Here is a 6,390-nt window from a genome sequence, read left to right as displayed (position 1 = left end):
TTGAACAAGATCATTTATGTGTTGAATTTGGTCCATTAGGGTTCCAAAAACTCTTATTGTATCATAATAGATCAAGTGTAAATTAGGTCTATGAACCCTAGTTACATGTGTGTGCATTTAGTGTAATTTGGGTTTGTAGACCCGATTTACACTTAAGGCTAACTATGGATCAAAGGTCTAGTTCAGGTTCGTAGACCTGACCTACACATTCGAAGTGGGAAGAGAAAAACTAGGTGTAGTTCGAACCTACAGACCCAAACTACACTTAGGTAAAACAATGTAGCGGTGTAGATCGAGTCAGTAGGTCCTAACTACACTTAAACTGTGCATTGGGTGGAACCAGTGTAGTTCGGGTCGATAGGCTCGAACTACACAAATAAGGAAAGAAAATGGTGTAGGTCGAGCCTATATGGTGTGGTTTGGTTTTACAAACCCAGACCTCACCACATACAAGCATTGAACAAGAAATGAAAAATGGTGTTATTCAAGTTTATAGACCCAAACAACACCATGTGAATGGTGTTGTTCGGGACAGTAAACCCGAACACCACCCACCATAATGACATCGCAATGTTGAAAACAAAATGGTATTTGAGTTGATGAACCCGAATACCACCATACGTTGGTGTGATGCAGGTTCTTTAACCCGAATACCACCAATGTGAAGGGAAAAATAGTGAGGAACAGTGTGATCGGGGTAAGAAAACCCGAATCACACCATTCAAACAAATACGATGTGGCTCGGGTTTGCAAATCCCAACCACACCAAGCCAAAAAGGAAAATTTGAAGCCAAGGGAAAGTCAGCCCAAATAGGGCACAAAAAACAAGTAATAGAACACGAAAATGACACAAAAAACTATGGAAAGGAAACTCATCGGTAAAAACTCTTAAGAATCACTGCAATTTCGGAGGAGAAGAGATCCCAAAGAAATCACCTCTGAGAAAAACAAAAAACCAATAAGATATTATGCGGGTTGAAGAGATTAAGAATGAACTAAAAGACTCCTAAATCAAATCAACAAAGGAGACATTTAATTCAACCATGAGTGCAATTAATAGGTGCAAATCATTTTCATGAACCCCATTTGCACTTAAAGCTAGGTCAAGGTGCATTTCGAGTTAAAGAACTTGATTTGTACCTAAGTGCAAAGGGAAGAGCATAAAAATGAAAGGTGTAAATTGGGTTTATGAATCCGATTTGCACCTAAAGGCCAAAATGGTGTAAACTGGGTTTATAGACCCAATTGAAACCTAAAATTAAAAGGGAAGGAATTTCTAAGAATTCCAAAATGACAATCACGCGCGAGGTGAAATATCATCTTGAAAAGTGTACATAGAGCATTTTAACTACAAATGGGCCAAAAAATTGTAGGGTCACCCCAATTTTTCTCAAGTCCATGAAATATGTCCACCCATCAATCTCCTAGAGCCATTAAATATGCACTTGGAGATTAAGGTGTGTTAGTATATGAAGATGCCTACCCATTGACTCTCCTAGTGCCATTATTTCTCATCACCTATTAATTCATGAAATCCACTATAACATGATTTTATTATCTTTGTTCACATATGCGATCGATTTTTCTAATGATTAGCCTTCAAGCCACCCACCAATGATGACTATTTTGCCATTATTTCTATAGATCAAACATGCCCAAGCTTATGCCTTCAAATTTATAATGTAATATGATCCTTTGCCAATTGCATAGTTGGGTAAGTAGTCTACTCACTATTAGACTCTACTTACACATGTTGAATAGTGTATTTTGCTTAAGTTTTAGGAATGGAGCACACAACCTTAAGAATGTTTATTCAATCACCTTAAATAGTAATTTGATCTTATGAAACTTTTATGTGGTCTTTGATTTTGTGGAGACATATATGAAGCCTTATGGAAGAAACATTCATTAAAGTTAGATTGTCACACGTAAGAATTTAGGGTTTTTCATCTAAACAAACAATTAGGTTTTTATGTCTTTACATGATTGAGAATGATTGTGCATGTTTTTATGGTATGGGAAAAATAATCAAAATGAGGATCTTAAGCATAAATAGATTAAATTAAAAAATCATGCTTTTTTACATCACTATGATGACTAATGAATGGCTAGAATGAGAATGAATTGAATTATTTTTATTGGTAACAAATTGAATTAGTTTATATTCTTGTATTGCTATTACTTGATAACTTGAGAGACCTAGATATTTGCATGAGTTTCTTTTTTATCTTGTGTGGTTGCACTTATCTTTTATGTTCATTTAAGATGTTAAATGGTTTTTTAATATTATAAAGAAAAAATAGTATGCACTTTTGGGTTTTATTGTAGGCTTTAATGTCTGAATAGGAGGCTCATTACACTTGGTTATCATTTGAGGGCTTAATTTTTTTTATATTGAATTTTTGGTTGGACTTTTATTAAATATGAAGAATTAATATAGTCTCCACATAAAATATTAATATACAAGGAATGGGATTTTTAGCTTGCTAGTTACAATGGGTGCACTTTGGTAAAGTTTATACTTCTATAGAAATAGAACTTCTAGTGAAATGGGCACTTAATATAGTCTAGTTATCTTTCTCTAATCTTTGATAGTGTTACCACTTAACAAAGTTTTCTATTTGGAAAAGTTGTCTATATTGTTAACCATTTGAATCTTGTAGAGACAAGGCACAAAGGGGAGGGGACCTCTTCTTTTTTTAACAGGTGAATAAACAAATTGACTTGACTTATAGGGCACAATGAAATATATTGTAATCATTTATTCATTTTTTTTTAATATACTTTATGAAAGGAATAAAACAATTAGTCAATGTGTTACCTATGATATCCCTTCATTTTTTAGTATGGTAGGAGACCAGTCAACTAATCATTTTTTATTTATTTTTAATTCAAAGTTCACTTTTAATATAGACATTAAATGCCATTTATTTATGGGTTTGCATTATAGGAGGGTAATCCCATAATAATGGGTTACAAATTTGGGAGATCATATTTTAGAACTTGGATGGAGGCACGAAGTTAAAATAACCTTCGTTTGAAGGTATTTCTTTGAATGAAGGTAGGCCATAAAGTACCTTCGTTCAAAGGTTGAAAAAATGGTGATACACAATAGGCTTGTCTCCATACACGATAGGCTTGTCTCCATTGTCATAGTATACTTTCACATACACAATAGGTTTGTCTCCATTGTCCTCCTATTCTCCAAGATCTTGTGATTTTGATGTTTTCTCTAAACTATTAGCACTTAACATAAGAGATCATGAGAAAATAGAGTGTGGTTGCTTTGATGAGGTATGACTATGATTCAAAGATGATGTGATGATGTATGGCTCTAGAATGATTTTGGCAAAATGTAAGTACTCTAATGATTAGGATGTAAAGTGAGAGGGAAGAAGCCTCTTTTATAGAAATCACCAAGAGAATCAAAGATTTAGATGAAGAGGTTAAAATATGAATGGTCATGATCACATAGTTAAAAGAGACTCAATAGGATTGAGTGGTAGGTAAAGATAAATGGATGAGATTGAGTGATGTGTGAGAGTGAATAAGATTAGGAGGTTAATTTGAAATGGAGGGTTAAGATTGAGGAGTGGGTAATTTAGAGAGACATGTTGTCATGTGTATAGAAAAGGAAAGAAAAAAGGTGTTTAAGAGGAGTTTGTCACTTGTCACATGACTATAAATTTAGATTATGATCCATGTGAACAAGTTGGAGGGCTAATATTAAAAAGAAGAGGATAATGAAATAAATAAATAAATAGAAGTATTTATTTAACTAATAGATGAAAGGGGGCTAGATTAAATAAATAAAAGTATTTATTTAATTTAGGAAAGAGGTGAGATTAAATAAATAATAAATATTTATTTAATTTAGAAAAAGAAAAGGCTAATTAACTAATTAAATAAATATAAATATTTATTAATTAATAGTGAAAAAAGTTAATGAATTAATTAATTAAATGAAAATATTTATTTAATTGATAGTAGAGTAGTACAAAAATAATTTAAATAAATAAAAAATATTTATTTAATTGGGTTACGACAATTTTAGGTGTCTACACTTAATATAATTTTATATTATTTAATTAAAATTCCTTCTGATCTTGTATTTATTTAATTATCCCTACATGGTGAAAATGAATAAATTTTATTTATTAATTTTCACTTACCTTTTTTATTCACTCGCTTTTGTGAACAATAAATAAATCTTTATTTTTTCTCACTTAACTCATTTCCTCCCACTTACTAATTTCTTGTTCCACTTATGTAACCTCCCTCTCCACTTAACAATTCTTCTATTTCAATCTCCTACATTGATCTCTTGATCTCATGACAAATCTCCACCATCCATCAAACTCTAGTCTTTTGTAAATTCGAGCTCTCGTCCCATTTTTTAACCAACCACATCTTTGAACCTTTTGCAGTCGATAAATACATTAGCTTTCATGCAAATAGTGCACTTGTAATTCTGAGAGCAACAATCATATATGCAAAATCTAAGAGGAACAATGGAGATAATTCAAAAGAATTTTGCCCTGGTTTAGTTTCATGTTGATTTATTTGTTTCTACCATTCAATTTTGTTCTTCATTGGTAGGTGTAAGGTGTATGCAAACAAGGAACCTATTTCCATGCGCTACCTTACCATTGGAAGGAAGATGGTCCACTAGGCTAAAGAAGACTCAAGCACAAAGTGGATGCAATGATCCTTGGTTTAGGAAATCACTTGTTAGGAGATTATGCGATTATCATCCAACATCAATGCTATTAGAAGGGTGCTTCAAAAATGGAAACTAAGCAGACATGTCAAGGTGATTTCTCTATTAAATATTTTTTTCTTGTTTTGCTTTTGCAATCTAGATTATTGCTTAAGGATTCTTGTACAAGGTTCTTAATTTCTAGGGTAGAATGGTATGTGTCATCTTCAAACTTTAATCCAATGAAAGATAACATCATCAAGAATTTGGTTTGCATTAGATTGTCATGGCTACCATTGAAATATTAGGACATGGATGCAATTACAAAATTCAAGAAATGCTTCTTGTTTCCTAGATTTTGTGTTCATGTGGAAGAAAAAAAGGTTCCCTTCACAAATTACCTATCCAAGTTGGGTGGTTGAGTGCAAACATATTGAATTCAAAAACTTTTAAATTATTTGCCATTGGTGCTTCAAAGTGAGCTATGTTTTCTTGGGCAACAAGAAATGTTATTCAATTCGAAGGAAAAAGGAAGCAATGCTAGTTATTGAAGAAGATAGCAACATTACAATTGTGGAGGCACAAAAGGAAGTAGAGGTAAGCTCTAGTAGACTATACTATGATGGTATCCCCTTTTCAAATAAAGATTTCAAGGTCAAGAGATGGAATTGCATCATGGCCCAATAATCTCCCTGTTAGGGTTTCAAGCAGATCCGAAGCAAATATGAATTAACAATTATATGTAGATTTAAATACAAAAGATAAAAAAATAAAACAGGACACAGACAACATAAAGATTTAACGTGGTTCACCCAAAATGGGTTACGTCCACCATACACAGCCGTCCAATCTTTCTTATTATCCAGCAAAAACAGTACATCAACCTTACAATGCCTTAAGCATCCCAGCCGCTTATAACATGCATTTTTAGGGCAACAAACAAAGTCGGCCTTTTTAGGGTTTTATTACAATGTCGGTTTTCATCAACGAAAAACGGCAAAAAAAAATTTCTCGAGGGCGGTACCCCTACCCGGGGCCCAGCCCGGCCCCGGACCCTGGCGAGGATACATGCTGAGTGTATAGTACTTTGCTGATCAGTCGCCACATTTCAACAATCTCCCACTTGGAGACTGATCAGGCTCCACACCGAACACTCCCTAGTTCTTCAAAAAGGAAGACAGTTTAGTGCATAAAGATTTTAAGACTAAGAGTAACACAATTGCAATCGAGCAAAGATCATTGGAAAACAATTGACTTCATACTTCCCTAACTTTGGGTTGGTCATTTGTCACATTTTATGCCCCTTTTTAACTATTTTGAGTTGTGTTATTGTTGTTTTATTCTTCGTTTCTCTGCCCTTTGTAGTTTTGATGAGCTTTCAAATTTATTCTCCTTTTTTACAAGACTCTAGACCCTTTCAAGTTCCTTAATTGACTAGAATTCTAAACACATCCTACAAAATTACACATGTAATTGTCTCCTTTTTAATTCCTTAAAACTAAATATACCAAACCACCCAAATTTAATTCATTTTGCTTAATGAATAGGTTAATCAAATCATAATTATTATTATATTAATTTAATCTCCGATGATAAAATAATAATTAAACAATATTTCACTAATTACTTTAAAATTAAATAATAATAATAAGTCTTCGGACATGTAGTGTCGTGGTTAAAATACTTCGTTA

The sequence above is a fragment of the Cryptomeria japonica genome, chromosome 3, assembly GCF_030272615.1.
Source record: "Cryptomeria japonica chromosome 3, Sugi_1.0, whole genome shotgun sequence".
Lineage (NCBI taxonomy): Eukaryota > Viridiplantae > Streptophyta > Pinopsida > Cupressales > Cupressaceae > Cryptomeria > Cryptomeria japonica.
The sequence above is the reverse complement of the archived record's forward strand: the minus strand, read 5'-3'. Positions refer to the sequence as shown.